At 54.9% G+C, this 6,597-nt stretch overlaps 1 long non-coding RNA gene across 3 annotated transcripts; it reads right to left on the bottom strand.

Annotated features, from left to right (window-relative positions):
- Positions 1 to 403: 403 nt before the first annotated feature.
- Positions 404 to 6,270, bottom strand: LOC135325852 (uncharacterized). Of its 3 annotated transcripts, none has more exons than XR_010386603.1 (6): positions 6,163 to 6,270; positions 5,267 to 5,452; positions 4,230 to 4,357; positions 3,660 to 3,826; positions 1,929 to 2,086; positions 404 to 1,806 (listed from the first exon to the last, which is right to left on the bottom strand). It is a non-coding gene; the product is annotated as an uncharacterized LOC135325852 (long non-coding RNA). The 3 variants fall into 3 exon arrangements; XR_010386601.1 differs by lacking the exon at positions 6,163 to 6,270 and adding an exon at positions 5,637 to 5,728; XR_010386602.1 differs by lacking the exon at positions 6,163 to 6,270 and adding an exon at positions 5,637 to 5,728 and having other exon boundaries at positions 4,230 to 4,352.
- Positions 6,271 to 6,597: the final 327 nt, after the last annotated feature.

Genomic DNA, 6,597 nt, shown 5'->3' with positions numbered 1-6,597 from the left:
TTTGTCTGGACCTTGGGAAATAACACCTACTATCACTGCTGGGGCAGTACTGATTTGTCAGGGCCTTGAGAGACAAGGGCAGGACCCGAAGAATGAAGACATATCCACCAGCAGAAACCACAACAGTAAACAACCTATCGAGGGACCCAATAGGGAGCAGGAGACCCCAGACCTAAATATTACTATTGGTCCAAACTACTGTGTGAAGGGTGGAGAGCTTAGATTGGAAAGTATCATTGCCCAGGGATTTCTTTGTTCGGGGTCCCTCTTTGGAGGCACCCAGCCTGAGCTGTAATTCGAACGGAGTCAGCAGAACATCACTGGACTCGGACTGGTGGTAGCCAGCTCTTTCTCTCCTTTTCCATCTTTCTCTATCTTTTCCCCTTACCCTTGTCCCCCTCTTCCCTTCGCCTCTCCTTCGCCTTTCCCCACCTTTTCTCCCCACTTTGTGGAAAATAATGTTAAACGGTTGTACGATATTTGACCGGTTTTAGCGTCTTAATCTCGTCCTTGGGATCGTAACGAAACCCCCCCGATATTGGATCGGGACAAGGGATGGGGTTGGATTTTAAATTCTGCGCCCCGATTGCTACATGAGCAAACTGTAAACCCTGACTGATAAAGAGTGAGCCCCACTAAAGAAAGGAATAACCCGTAACTCCTGGGTGAGAGACCCTCAGCAGCAAGCTAAACAATCAACCTTAAGTGAAAAATTCCAAACCCTCAGCTTTAAGCAACAAGCACCAAAGCACCCAAAGCTGTTTCCAGAGCATGGAAACAGTCAAGAGAAGCCAAGGAGTTTTGCCCGCAGCTTAGGAAGTTTTCCCTTCCTTTAGAAGTACAGCAGAACAGGAAGACAAGCACCAGAATTGCATTACAGTTGCTGTTTAGAGGCTTGGTTTTAGCCACCATTCAAATGTGAGCATGTGCAAGCGTCACTCCACGGGACTGCACTAAGCTGCACTTGCACTGAACCTACCTGAAAGCCTGCAAGCACTAATTCATCTCCGGGTCAGGCAATTAGTATGTTTGGTCCTCTCAGCTCCATGGGCAAACGGCCACAGCCAGCGGCGCCAGTGACCACGGCTAGGGGACGAACGCCTCGCACCTCCCAGCCCCACTCGCGTACGATGCAGCCCAGGACTTAGCCGTGTCCACGCCGCAAGTCAGAGCTCATCCTCCACAGCCGGCCGCGCATCTCCGCAGAGCTCCCAGCTGCGACGAGGCTCCTTCGACTGCCCGACTGGGCTTCAGCACCTGCAAAGAGGCCAGAGCGGTTACCGAGAGGCCGGGCAACTGCACGGCCCTCCTACTAGAGCTGCTCCCTAGTCCAAGGCCCGTGATTGTTCCCACAGTCGTGACCGACCCTCCCGTGCTGCTTCAGTCACCCTCTCTGGCACTGCTTCATCGCAAAGATGTCAGAGCGGCTCTCACACACAGGCAGGCTCGCTCAGGCACCCGGCCACCTCCAGCCTTCGCTAGATGGTCCTCTGCAGGGAAACTGCCTCTGACGGACACTCTCAGAAAGCACTGTCCAGCCAAGGCAGGATAAAAACTGAGGCCTCCAAAAACTCCAAACTCCAGAGAGACGGAGCTGATGGGTTATGGTAGGTTGTGGTTTTGCTGTGTACTCTGGCGCTGTTGCTCGTACACACGTAACCCCATTTCTCTGCTATAGCAAAGTTACTTTTGTAGCTGGCTCCTAAAAGGAACTGTAACTTGCGACAGCAAAAATCCCGTCTGACGGCAGTGGTAACCGGTAGCTCTTCGCGGCAGCATATAGTCATTGCCCGAGGTTCCGAACACCTAGGATTAACACAATCTATAAATACAAAAATACTGCCGCTACAGAGTGTAAAGCCAAGCCAAGATTTCTGCAACCAAAAAAGAAAAACCTCTTTGCGTCTGACAGAACGAGCCGTACACACCAGTGCCTGTAGCTCAAGGCTAGTGACCCCTCCCAGGCGACGCTCTTCTGGCAGGCTGCGGATCCGAACTCCTCCCGTCCTGCCTAAGAGTCTCCGCTGGGACACGACGACTTTGCCAGCCAGCGCCTGTTGATGGAGGCAGAGTAAAATCCATCACCCTGCAAAAGTACAGAGCAAAGAAAGAAGAAAAAAAAAATCAAAGCTCTGCAGAAAATCCTAAGAATCCAAAGCTGTCTGCAAGCACAAAAGCGGATCTAATACGCACACGAGCAAGGTAAACGAGAATACATGAGCCACGAATACCGCTTCCCCCAGCCCCGGGTTTGGAAGCTATGGCGACAGTCGGGCTTGCCATGACAGGGAAGTTAGACTAAGCAGCCGCTAGAGATTAATCTTTCAGAAACCTTCTGCGTCCGCATTTCTGGCACAACCGTGCTCTGCCCCTCCATCCATTCAGGCACACGCCAGAAGATCCACTGCTTGTAACACTTGCACAGTAACCACCCCTCTGCCCCCGCTCGTTAAGATCAGCGCCTGCTGTGCCACTTGGATAGAGGATACTCTGCTGTCTCTTCATTTCCCTGACGTTACTACTTTAGAAGGAACTGAACAGATTGGATTGCCCCTGTGCGATCAAAGCTAAAAGTCTCAAAGACGCTTATCAGCCCAGATTGCCGCTAAACAGTCTTTCTCACAGCCAGAGAATTTTTGTTCTGGCCCCAAAGGGGACGTAAGGGTGACGCTACCGGCACTCACTTTCCTTTACCGCCATTTTCTAGCGGTGCTGCTCCCACGGAGTCAGCAGATGTGGAAAGCATTACCGAAAAAGGCTTTCCTTGTCCTGGGAATTTGAGGGCAGCAGGTTTTACAGCCACTTCTCCCAGTTCAGTGAAAGCAGCGTCACGTTCCGTGTCCCAGCTCCATTCATGACTCCCTCCCAGTACTTTCCACCACGGTCTGCTGATACCGGCAAAGCCACGTTAACGCTGCTGGAGGAAATTAAATCTTCCTAAAATTGCTCCAAGTTGGAACTGATGAGAAGGAGCCTTAATTCCACAAGGCTTTAACCCTTCTTCTATCCACCGTCTTCCTGTTTCCCCAAATACCATTGCCAGGTAACTAACCTGGGGCTCGCACTCATTGAGCCTTCCTGAAATTGATCTCTTAGTTTTACACTTCAGACACTTCTCTCTCGCTCGCTTCCTCTTCAGTAAATCTGGTCACTTGACTACCAGTCCCCTAAGATAATAATTTGCTGTCTCGCAGCTCTTAAAAGTATGACGCTTCATAGACACGTAAAGTCACACGCACAGATGAATGTACGCAGCATACGTCTCGTAACGCGTACAGACCTTCCATTATATGTTGGTGATCTATTATTCCAATCACTATTAACAGCGATCCTTCCTCGCCAGGAGGAACGGGCTTTCCCTTTTTCTAGCAGAGGGAGACAGCTTTCACTTGGCTCCATTTGATTTTATTACTTCAGCTTGCTTATATTCATATATAGTCTCTTCAACTTCAGCCACGGCAATTAATCTAAAAAAGTAAGTATTACATCTTTTCCTTTCCATAGCTGCATGTACGATAACAAAACAAAAGAGAAACAGCCAAAGCAAAGCTAAGGCAGATACAGGTAACAGCAGCCACAGGGTAGGAATGGGTTACTTAGTCCTCAGCGCTGCCTCGGGGAGGCCGAAATAATGACTAACAGTCATTATCGATAGTTACCTTAGTTACCCGTGCCAGAACGCCGCCTCCTGTAGCAGTTCCTGGTGATATCGAGGGTCCACTGCATTTTGGCTTCCTTGTCTCATCCCGTCCCTTCGGTATTAATCACAAGAAAATGCTTGTCCGTCTCTTCTCTTTGTCAGCATTTGCTGTCCTTGGTGCCATCTCTGTAAGAAAGCGATAAACTCGCGTTTTACTTTCAGGGAAACACTTAGGTTTACGCATGATCTTTTTCTCTTTACCCTGTTTTCTCCCCCCCCTCCCTTTTTTTTCCTTCTTTCCCTTAAAGGAAAGATGTTAACACGGCACGTTACATCATACGTTACAGGGTAAACAGTCTGGAAACGTTACATACAGCAATTAGGGCTAGGTTATTAGGCAGGCGGGCACATCGCCTAATACTTACCTAACGCCATCTTCCATGAAACCTTATTTTTATTCTGCTTCGGTATTACTGTGACTGTTCTCAAACCCTTGTAGACGCGCACTTAACTGACAACACTCTCGATCTTTAACTACGTGGAAGAACGATAGCCCTTGATTTGCCCGTCTCCGTTTCAAACCTATTACCTTTTCGAGACAGCGCCTAGATTCCTCTTACGCTCGGATGCTGGCCTCACAGGCGACGACCAAAACGAACAACCGGATCCCCAGGTCTCGCTGCTTCTCTTCGAGATGTCCCCCTTCGGTGGACTACCCTGCCAAACAAACCAAAAAGACTGCCGAGGCCGCGAGGGTATCAGGTGTTTGGACCACTTCTCCAAGGCTTTTGGGGTGATTGACGTAACCGCGGCGGTAATTAAGAGTCCCCATTGTCCCACAGGCTGGAGCAAGACATTGCTGCTGCTCTGAGGAGCTGCCTAAAAGCCACGCTGTTTTCTGTAGCGTCACTGGGGCTTCCCAGAGCCCATTGGTGTTCTCTTTGGCTTTTCCCGAGCCTTTTAGGTTTTTTAGGCTATTCCTTAGCCCACCATTTCATGGCAATGGTCTCCTTAAACATTGTGCACAGCACGATTATCCCAGATCAGCCACATCGTATACGTACAGAGGCTTCTCAGAGGCGGCTCAGAAGAAAACAGAGAAAAACCTCTTTGTCATCTGTGCATCCACCCGTCAACACCCTTCACAAGGAAGCGCTGTAAACTCCCGGTTCCCTAAAGCGGGACTGAGTTGAGGCAGAGACGCAGATCACATCCCATCTTTGTTAGAATGCCTCACTGCTGGGGGGACCGGGCCTGGGAGTGGTTTTAGGAATGTTTGGGGCTTTGGACAGAGTACAGGGGAAGGTCTGGAGTCAGTGACAATGTTGCGGCAGGGCTCAGAGGTGTTGTGGGGCCTGTGCGGGTGTTGGAGCAGGATTTATGGGTGGTTTAATGGCTTTGGGGGGGGCTGGTTGCAGGAAGGGTGGGACTCTGCGGGGCCCTCGGGGTGGGGGTGCCATCCCAGATATGTAGGGAGCGCACAGGGGTGCCCCACGTGGCTGTCAGCTCGGCGGGAGGAGCCACCGGTCTCTCACCCCACCAGACGGGGGTGGGGGGGGAGGGGAGAGGAGGAGGAGGGATCTATGAGCTCGCACAGAACGCCAGAGGAGGCAGCAGGGAACTCACCAAGGGCCCCGCATCCCAGAAGAGCTGCCAAGGAACCCGCGTCCCAGACGAGAGGAGGCATCAGGCTGCCGTGCCGCTGCTGGACACATCCAGACCCCCGCGCAGACACCCCCACACACACTCCTCCAGGCTGCGTCCGCAGGGGCGAGCGCACGCCCTGGCCCGCGCTGGGGAGCAACCGCGGCCCTACAGGCGACACACGCAAAAGGGAGAGTCAGAGCCGCGCTCCGGCAGACCCGGCGCGGCGCGGCGCAGCGCGGAGCCAGGCCCGACCCCTCCCCCCGCCCCGCCGCCTCCACGCAGCGACGGCCCCACCAGCCAGGACACAGCCCGACGCCCGCGGCCACCCAAAAGTACACCCTCGCCTCACCAGGGCCCCCACATGCTCGACTCCAGGCGGCCTCTGCCCTCGCCCGCCGCCGCCCAGCCAAAACACCCGCCCTGCTCGCCGCCATCTCGCTCCCTGCTGCTGCGCATGCGCCGCCGGCCGCCAAGTGCGCGCAGCCGCACCGCGCACGGGCTGGCTACGGACCGCGCGGGAGGGGCGGGGGGGAGCGGCAGCGGCAGCGGCAGCGGCAGGGAGGCGAGACCCGCAATGGCGCCCTCGCGTGGTCGCAGCGCCGCGCTGCAGCCGGCCGGCTCCCGCGGGCGACCCCGGCGCTCAGGCCGAGCAGCGAGCGCCCCGAGGCTGCTCTGCCCGCGCCCGAGAGAGCGGCGGGGATCCGCGAGCAGGCGCCGGGGCTGCGCCGGGGAGGGAGTGCCGCGGAGCAGCTCCGAGACGGCACTGCCCGTCCCCGCGCCCCCAGGAAGCACCGAGAAGGAAAAGCCCTCTCGGGAAAAGCGCTCCCGGTCCGCGAGCACCGGGCAGGGGGCACGAGCGCGGCCCCTTCGCTTACCCGTCCCCGAGAGAGCGGAGAGTAGCGGCCAACGCGGCGACCGGCAGCGCACACGTGTGCGCCGGCTGCCTGCACTGCTCTTCGCACGCAGCGGTGGCCGGCGGCGGCTGCAGTGCTGCCTTGTCGGCACGCGAGGACAGCGGTGAGCGGGACGGAACGCAGTGCGCGTGCGCAACGCCGCTGAGCGTGCAGTGCCGCTTTTCAGACCCGCGATGGCAGCAGTGAGCGCGGCGGAACGCAATGCGCATGCGCGCTCCCTTTCGCTGCAGTACCGCCTTCTCCCCAGGGTCAGGGTCCACTCAATAAACAAAATGGTGTGATAAATGTTGTAATATGCTCCAAGTGCCTTCGTATAAGAGAACGACATCAAAATGAGGTATTATTGCATTTAGTCTCCACTACACGTGCTACCCCAGCACCACGGACTTGCTTTAA

Source organism: Dromaius novaehollandiae, unplaced genomic scaffold (assembly GCF_036370855.1).
Source record: "Dromaius novaehollandiae isolate bDroNov1 unplaced genomic scaffold, bDroNov1.hap1 HAP1_SCAFFOLD_30, whole genome shotgun sequence".
In the NCBI taxonomy this organism is placed as follows: domain Eukaryota; kingdom Metazoa; phylum Chordata; class Aves; order Casuariiformes; family Dromaiidae; genus Dromaius; species Dromaius novaehollandiae.
This window is presented reverse-complemented; position numbering and strand designations above follow the sequence as displayed.